Source organism: Bison bison, unplaced genomic scaffold (assembly GCF_000754665.1).
Source record: "Bison bison bison isolate TAMUID 2011002044 unplaced genomic scaffold, Bison_UMD1.0 scf7180017864353, whole genome shotgun sequence".
Lineage (NCBI taxonomy): Eukaryota > Metazoa > Chordata > Mammalia > Artiodactyla > Bovidae > Bison > Bison bison.
In genome coordinates this window covers 6,815,810-6,823,494 of record NW_011494925.1, presented here as the reverse complement: position 1 = coordinate 6,823,494, position 7,685 = coordinate 6,815,810, and positions in this window count along the sequence as shown.

Genomic DNA, 7,685 nt, shown 5'->3' with positions numbered 1-7,685 from the left:
TCACCATCTCCCAGAGTTTGCCCAAGTTGATGTTCACTGCACTGGTGGTGCCATCCAGCAATCTCATTCTCTGACACCCTCTTCTTCTGCCCTCAATCTTTCCCAGCATCAGGGACTTTTCCAATAGTTTCCTGTTCATATCAGGTGACCAAAATACCGGAGCATCAGCTGCAGCATCAGTCCTTCCAGTGAATATTCAGGGTTTGTCTCCCTTAAGATTGCCTGGTTTGATCTCCATGCTGTCCAAGGGACTTTCAGGAATCTTCTCAAGCACCATAGTTCAAAAGCATCAATTCTTTGGTGTTCTGCTTTCTTTACAGTCCAGGTCTCACAGGTCTTCTCACATGGGAAGACCATAGCCTTGACTATATGGACCTTTGCCAGCAGAGTAGTGTCTCTGCTCTTCAACACATTGTCTAGCTTTCTCATTGCTTTCCTGCCAAGAAGCAATTGTCTTCTGATTTCATGGCTTCAGTCACCATCCACAGTGACTTTGGAGCCCCAGAAGAGGAAATCTGTCACTACTTCCACCTTTTCCCCCCCTCTATTTGCCATGGAGTAATGGGGCCAGATGCCATGATCTTAGTTTTTTTAACTAAGCCAGCTTTTTTAGTCTAGCTTAGTTTAGCTTTTTTCAGTTTAGTTTTTTCAGTCTGAAGTCGGCTCTTTCACTCTCCTCCTTCACCCTAATCAAGAAGCTCTTTAGTTCCTCTTTGCTTTCTGCCATTAGAGTGGCATCATCTGCATATCTGAGATTGTTGATGTTTCTCCTGCTTATCTTGATTCCAGCTTGTAACTCATCCAGCCCAGGCATTTCTCATGATGTGCTCAGCATATAGGTTAAACAATCCTATAGACAGAGAAGCCTGGCGGGCTACAGTACATGGGGTTGCAAAGAGTCAGACATGACTGAGAGACTAATACTAGTACTTAAATAAGATTTATTCTAGGAATGCAAGGTTGGTTTCAGTTCAGTTGCTCAGTCACGTGTGACTCTTTGCGAACCCAAAGACTGCAGCACACCTCCCAGGCCTCCCTGTCCATCACCAACTCCTGGAGCTTGCTCAAACTCATGTCCGTTGAGTCAGTGATGCCATCCAACCTTCTCATCCTCTATCATCCCCTTCTCCTCCAGCCTTCAATCTTTCCCAGAGTTAGGGTCTTTTCCAATGAGTCCGTTATTCATATCAGGTGGCCAAAGTATTGGAGTTTCACCTTCAGCATCAGTCCTTCCAATGAATACTCAGGACTGATTTCCTTTAGGATGGACTGGTAGTCCAAGGGACTTGCAGTCCCTTGCAGTCCAAGGGACTCTCAAGAGTCTCCTCCAACACGACAGGTCAAAAGCATCAATTTTTCAGCACTCAGCTTTCTTTACAGTCCAACTCTCACATCCATACATGACTACCGGAAAAACCATAGCTTTGACTACATGGACCTTTGTCAGCAAAGTAATGTCTCTGCTTTTTAATATGCTATCTAGGTTGGTCATAACTTTTCTTTCAAGGAGTAAGCGTCTTTTAATTTCATGGCTGCAGTCACCATCTGCAGTGATATTGGAGCCGAAAAAAATAGTCTGTCACTGTTTCCATTGTTTCCCCATCTATTTGCCATGAAGTGATGGGACCAGATGCCATGATCTTACTTTTCTGAATGTTGAGTTTTTAGCCAACTTTTTCAGTCTATTCTTTCACTTTTATCAAGAGGCTCTTTAGTTCTTCTTCACTTTCTGCCATAAGGGTGGTGTCATCGGGATACCTGAGGTTATTGATATTTCTCCCAGCAATCTTGATTCCAGCTTGCGGTTCATCTAGCCCAGCATAGCACGTGATGTACTCTGCATATAAGTTAAATAAGCAGGGTGACAATATACAGCCTTGACGTACTCCTTTCCTGATTTGGAACCAGTCTGTTGTTCCATGTCCATTTCTAATTGTTGCTTCTTGACCTGCATACAGATTTCTCAGGATGCAGATAAGATTGGTTTAACATACAAAAATCAGTGTAGTACACCATATTAGCAGAATAAAGTACAAAACCCATATGACCATCTCAATAGAAAAAGCACTTGGCAAAACCAAACAGCATTTCATGATTAAAACAAACAGGGCTTCCCTGCTGGTCCAGTGGTTAAGAATTTACCTTGCAATACAAGGGACACCACTTAGAGCCCTGCTCTGGGAAGATCCCACCTGCCACAGGGCAACAGGGCCCGTGTGCTGCAACTACTGAAGCCTGCGAACCCTAGAGTCCATGCTCCGCAACGCGAGAAGCCATAACAACTAGAGGCCTATGCACCACAACTACAGAAAGCCTGTGCATGGCAACAATGATGCAATGCAGCCAAAAAGAATAAATACTAAAAAATAAACAACCACGCAACAAAGTAGGAATAGAAATGAATTTCCTTAACCTCATAAAGGGCATCTGTGAAAAACCCACAGTAAACATGATATTGAATAGTGAAAGTCTGAATTCTTACCTCCTAGGATAAGGAACAAGACAAAATGTCTACTCCTGCCACTTCTATTTTACACTGTACTAGATGTTTTAGCCAGGGCAGTCAGACAATGAAGAAATAAAAAGCATCTAGATTGGAAGGGAATAAATAAACTGTCCCTGTTTGTAGATGACATGATCTTATATGCAGAATATCTCAAGGAATCCACTAAAAAAACCATTCAAAATAATAAATGATTTAGCAAAGTTGCAGAGTATGTGTTAAGTCACTTCACACATCTCTGACTCTTTGCAACCCTATGGACTGTAGCCCACCAAGCTTCTCTGTCCATGGATTTCTCAAGATAAGAATACTGGAGTGGGTTGCCATGCCCTCCTCCAGGGGATCTTCCGACCCAAGGATCAAATCCACATCTCTTATGTCTCCTGCATTGGTAGGCAGGTACTTTACCACAAGCACCACCTGGGAAGCCCAAAGAGTACAAGATCACTATACAAAAATCAATTGTAATTTGTAATGTATAGAAATATCAAAACACTATGTTATGCACCAGGAACCAACATAGTGTTGTGGGTCAATTATGCTTCAAAAAACAAAAAATTCACAGAAAAAGAGAAGATTTGTGCTTTACTATAGGTGGGGGGATGAGGGAAGGAGAACTATAAGAAGGTGGTCAAAAGGTACACATTTTCTGTTTTAAGTAAGTGGGCTGAGCTTTGCTGAGCACTGAAGAATTGATGCTTTTGACCTGTGGTGTTGGAGGAGACTTGAGAGTCCCTTGGACTGCAAGGAGATCAAAGCAGTCAATCCTAAAGGAAATAAATCCTGAATATTCATTGGAAGGACTGATGCTGAAGCTGAAGCTCCAATACTTTGGCTACCTGATGCAAAGAACTGATTCATTGGAAAAGACCCTGATGCTGGGAAATATTGAAGGCTGGAGAAGGGGACGACAGAGAATGAGATGGTTGGATGGCATCACCAACTCAACAGATTTGAGTTTGAGTAAACTCTGGGAGTTGGTGATGGACAGGGAGGCCTGGCGTGCTGCAGTCCATGGGGTTGCAAAGAGTCAGACAAAACTGAGTGACTGAACTGAACTGAACTGAAGTAAGTGAGGCTTCCCTGGTGGTTCAGTGGTAAAGAATCCACCTGCCAATGCTGGAGACACAAGCTCGTTCCCTGGTCCAGGAAGATCCATCATGCCTGGGACAACTAAGCCCATATGCCACAACTACTGAGCTTGTGTTCTGGAGTCCTGGAGCCACACCCACTCCATCCCAAACCACTGAAACTGTGTTCTGGAGTCCTGGAGCTGTGTCTACTGAAGCCCAAACGCTCTAGAGCCTGTGCTCCACAACAGGAGAAGGTGCTGCAATGCGAAGCCCATACGCCACAACTAGAGTGGCCCCTGCTTGCCACAACTAAAGAAAAGCCTATGCAGCAACAAGGATCTAGCACAGCCAAATAAATAAATAAAACTGCATAACAAGGATTAAAAAGTACTACAGATGTACAATATGATTAATATAATAAACACAGCTATAAATTATATATGAAGGTTGTTAAGAGTGTAAATACTAAGAGGTCTCATCAGGGGAAAATATTTTTTCTTTCTTTTCTTTTTTATCTATATAAGATAATGGATGCTCACTAACCTTACTATGATAATCATTTCATGATGTACACAAGTCAAATCATTATGCTGTACACTTTAAACTTATACAATGCTGTATGTCAGTTACAGCTCAATAAAACTGGAATAACAAATAAAACCAAATGATAAAATCTATTTCTATACATTGATTATGAATAACCTGAAAATATTTAAAATAACAATTCCATTTAAATAGCATCAAAAGGAATAAAATATTTAGGAACAAAATTAATAAACAGTGCAAGACATGAATAGTGGTAACTATAAAAATCATAGAAATTAAAGAAGGTCTATATAATGGAAAGATATCCCATATTCATGGATTGGAAGACTTAATACTATTAAGATGGCAATATTCCCTAAATAGGTGTACAAATTCAACAAAATTCCTATCAAAATCCCAGGAGTGTGTGTGTTTCTTTTTGTTTTTGCAGAAATTGATAAACTAATCCTAAAGATTATATGGAAATGCAAGGGACCCAGAATGGCCAAGCCAGTCTTAACAAGGAACAGAATAGAAGGACTAACACTTCCTGATTTCACAGCTTATTACAAAGCTATGCTAATCAAGACAGTCTAGTACGACATAAGGCTAGACATACACATCATTGGAATAGACTTGAGACTACAGAAATAAATCCTTATATTTAAAGTCAACTGATTTTCAACAAGAGTGTCAAGGCAACTTGATGGTGAAAAAAAAATCTTTCCAATAGATGGTTCTGTGACACCTGGATATCCACATACAAAAGAACGGAGTTGTCAATCCCTGGTTGGTGAACTAAGATCCCACAAGCCACATGGAATGGCAAAAACAAAACAAAAAATCAAAAGAGTGGATTTGGATACCTACCTAACACCATACACAAAAACTTATTCAAAATGACCACAAACCTAAAAGGAAAAGTTAAAACTGTAAAACTTATGGAGAAAGAGTAGTACATATTCCTGGTCTTGAGTTAGGCAATGGTTTCCTAGATATGACACTCAAAGCACAAGCAACAGAGTGAAAAGAAGATACATTGGACTTCTTCAAAATTTTCAAGTTTTATGCTGCAACCAATACCAATAAAAAGTGAAAATTCAATCTACAAAGTGGGAGGTAATATTTTCACATCATATATCTGATGAGAGATTTCTATCCAGAATGTATAAAGAACTCCTGTAACTCAATAGTAAAAAGACAACTAATCCATTTTTAGTGACCAAAGGATATAAACAGACATTTCTCCAAATGGCCAACAAGTATATTAAAAGATGCTCTATAGCACTAACCATCAGGGAAAGTTTTGATGTAATAAAACATCACAACTAGCAGGATATCATTCCAAAAAAACAGCTACAAAAACACACAAATAACAAGAGACAAAGACATGGAGAACTCCAATACCATCATTTGCTGTTGGAAATGTAAAATGGTATAGCTGCGTCTGAAAACAGTTGGCAATTTCTCAAAACATTATATGTAATTATAATATGATTCAGCTACCCACCTGTATATAACTAAGAAAAATGAAGACTTAAATCTATACAAAAACTTGTATATGAGTGTTCATAGCAGCATTACTCATAACAGCCAAAAAGTGTAAACAACTCTAATGTCAATTAATTGATGGATAGATAAAATGCAGTATATCTAAACAACAAACAACAAAAAGGAACTAAGTACAGTTGATCCTTCAGTGATGTCCCTCTGTGAAGTCAAAAATCTTTGCATAACTATACAGTTGGCCCCTTATACCCCTAGTTCCCCAGATTTACCCAACTGCAGGCCATGTAGTACACACGGTACATGTGTAAGTTCAAATCCGTGTTGTTCAAGGGTCAACTGTGCTGATGCCTGCTATTATGTTTATACAATGTGGGTGAACCCTGGGAACATTATGCTAAGTGAAGGAAGTCAAAAGACTACATATTTATGTTTACATTTACACAAAACATCTAGGATAGGTTGCCTGCATGCATGCTAAGTCGCTTGAGTCATGTCTGACTCTGTGCAACCCTATGGACTGCAGCCCACCAGGCTCCCCCGTCCCTGGGATTCTCCAGGCAAGAACACTGGAGTGGGTTGCCATTTCCTTCTCCAATGCATGAAAATGAAAAGTGAAAAGTGAAGTCGCTCAGTCGTGTCTGACTCTTAGCGACCCCATGGACTGCAGCCTGCACCAGGCTCCCCCGTCCCTGGGATTCTCCAGGCAAGAACACTGGAGTGGGTTGCCATTTCCTTCTCCAATGCATGAAAATGAAAAGTGAAAAGTGAAGTCGCTCAGTCGTGTCTGCCCTCCTCCAGGGGATCTTCCCCACCCAGGCATGGAACACAACTGTCTTTTGTCTTCTGCATTGGTAGGCAGGTTCTTTACCACTAGAACCACCAGGGAAGGCCCTAGGATAGATTAAAAGTTGCCAAAAGCAAAAGGGATGAGAAGGATGTGGGACTAACTGCTGTGTCTGCTCTGCTTAGTCTCTCAGAAGTGTTCAACACTTTGAGACACCATAGACTGCAGGCCACCAGGCTCCTCTGTCCATGGGGATCCTCCAGGCAAGAATACTGGAGTGGACTGCCATGCCCGCCCATAACTGGATCACAGAGTTCCATAACTCTGTGAAAAACCATCTTATTTTAAATGGGTGCATCACTTGATGGTAGTAGTACAACATAGTGAAAGTCGCTCATTCATGTCCGACTCGGTACGACCCATGTCGCATGGAATGCGCATGGAATGGCGCATGGAATCCTCTTGGCCATAATACTGGAGTGGGTAGCCTTTCCCTTCTCCAGGGGATCTTCCCAACCCAGGGATCCCACATTGCGGACGGATTCTTTACCAGCTGAGCCACAAATAGTATGTGAATAATATCTCAACAAAGCTTTTAAACAAAATAAGTATCTGGAGTGGTAATGTTGCAAAATGATGTGAACATACTAAATGCCACTGAACTATATAGCTAAAATGTTAACTTTTATATTATTTAAATTTTACAATAACAATATGACCAACCTAGACAGCATATTAAAAAGCAGAGACATTACTTTGCCAACAAAGGTCCGTCTAGTCAAGGCTATGGTTTTCCCAATAGTCATGTATGGATGTGAGAGTTGGGCTATAAAGAAAGCTGAGTGCAGAAGAACTGATGCTTTTGAACTGTGGTGTTGGAGAAGACTCTTGAGAGTCCCTTGGACTGCAAAGAGATCCAACCAGTCCATCCTAAAGGAGATCAGTCCTGGGTGTTCATTGGAAGGACTGATCCTGAAGCTGAAACTCCAATACTTTGGCCACCTGATGCAGAGAGCTGACTCATTTGAAAAGACCCTGATGCTGGGAAAGATTGAGGGTGGGAGGAGAAGGGGAAGACAGAGGATGAGATGGTTGGATGGCATCACCGACACAATAGTCATGGGTTTGGGTGGACTCCGGGATTTGGTGATGGACAGGGAGGCCTGGCATACTGCGGTTCATGGGGTCGCAAAGAGTCGGACACGACTGAGCAACTGAACTGAACTGAACAACAAAAAAAATGTTTAGAAAAACTAATTTCAATAAGTTATTTGGGCGCGGGGGGGGGGGG